Below are 1181 nucleotides of genomic sequence, written 5' to 3' on the forward strand. Positions count from 1 at the left end.
AGTTTTAATGAGCTTTCTCCGAGAAATACTTCATTTTTTTGGTTATTTCATGTTAAATATTCGATTTGGAATTTGACTAATAAGAATAATTATTTTTCATGAGCTACAACTTTGCTTTTACTGGGTCGAAAAACTTCATTTTTTCATTTTTTTATAAGCTACATTTTTGCTGAAAATAATTTGTGCGATCAAATACATACTTACTTTTTGAGTTATTTGCGAAAACCGCCTGAAAACGTGTTTTTTTACAATAAACATTTTCACTCCTAAATAACTCGAAAAGTATTGGTTGGGCCACTTCGGCGGTGACACTGAAAATTACACGGTATTGCCGTATTTCACGTACATTTTCTGGGCTATATAAGTTTTTGTTACACTAGTCGCATGTAGTAATCTTTTAAAGAGGGCCCCATTTCCAATTCTGCGGGAGGTCCCCGACGGAGTTTGTTACGCCACTGACAATAAAGGTACAACACAAACAACTTTTGTTTCTTAATTATTTATTTATACAATAATGTGACATTTTACATAGAAATATGAGTATTTAATTTGGATTAAATATATGTTTACTCGTTGAATTTTTCCACCGTCTGCACACAACACCTGATGGGAGCCATTAGACCTAACAACAAAACGCGAAATAAAATGTGTATTTTAAAACTGTTGGATAAACAGTACCTACAATCAGAAAATCTCTACCTTACAATCAGAAAAACTTACCTTTAAAAAGGTACTCGATTACAAAATAACAAAAATATCAAAAAACACGACTGAATATCAGCTTTTTATGGTGACACAAACACATCACATAAACCGACCATATAAAATAACTGAACTGAACGACAACGAACGAACGAACACGAACACTAAAAACATATTCACAGATAGCGCAGGATTTGTCAAAAGTCATGTTCCACCAATCACAATGCCGACATCAGCGTCTCTGACAAAATGGAAGGAAAATAAATACGATTACATGTTTTTTATTAGAGTGCGCGGGGCATGATACACATCAAAAACAAATTTTACACTTATACAGTTTTTCTCCAGCGTGCTCTCTCAAATGTGTTTTCAAATGACTTGCTAAATTAAACTGCTTAATACAAATTTCACACTTGTGAGGGTTTTCTCCAGTGTGTACTCTCAGATGTGTTTTCAAATTACTTGCTGTAAGAAACTGT

General features: G+C 33.4%; 1 long non-coding RNA gene across 1 annotated transcript; it reads right to left on the bottom strand.

Moving 5' to 3' along the window:
• Positions 1-483: 483 nt before the first annotated feature.
• On the bottom strand, positions 484-822 carry LOC126879046 (uncharacterized). Its single transcript, XR_007695949.1, has 2 exons — positions 721-822; positions 484-622 (listed from the first exon to the last, which is right to left on the bottom strand). It is a non-coding gene; the product is annotated as an uncharacterized LOC126879046 (long non-coding RNA).
• Between the last annotated feature and the right edge of the window lie 359 nt (positions 823-1181).

The sequence above is a fragment of the Diabrotica virgifera genome, chromosome 1 (assembly GCF_917563875.1).
Source record: "Diabrotica virgifera virgifera chromosome 1, PGI_DIABVI_V3a".
Lineage (NCBI taxonomy): Eukaryota > Metazoa > Arthropoda > Insecta > Coleoptera > Chrysomelidae > Diabrotica > Diabrotica virgifera.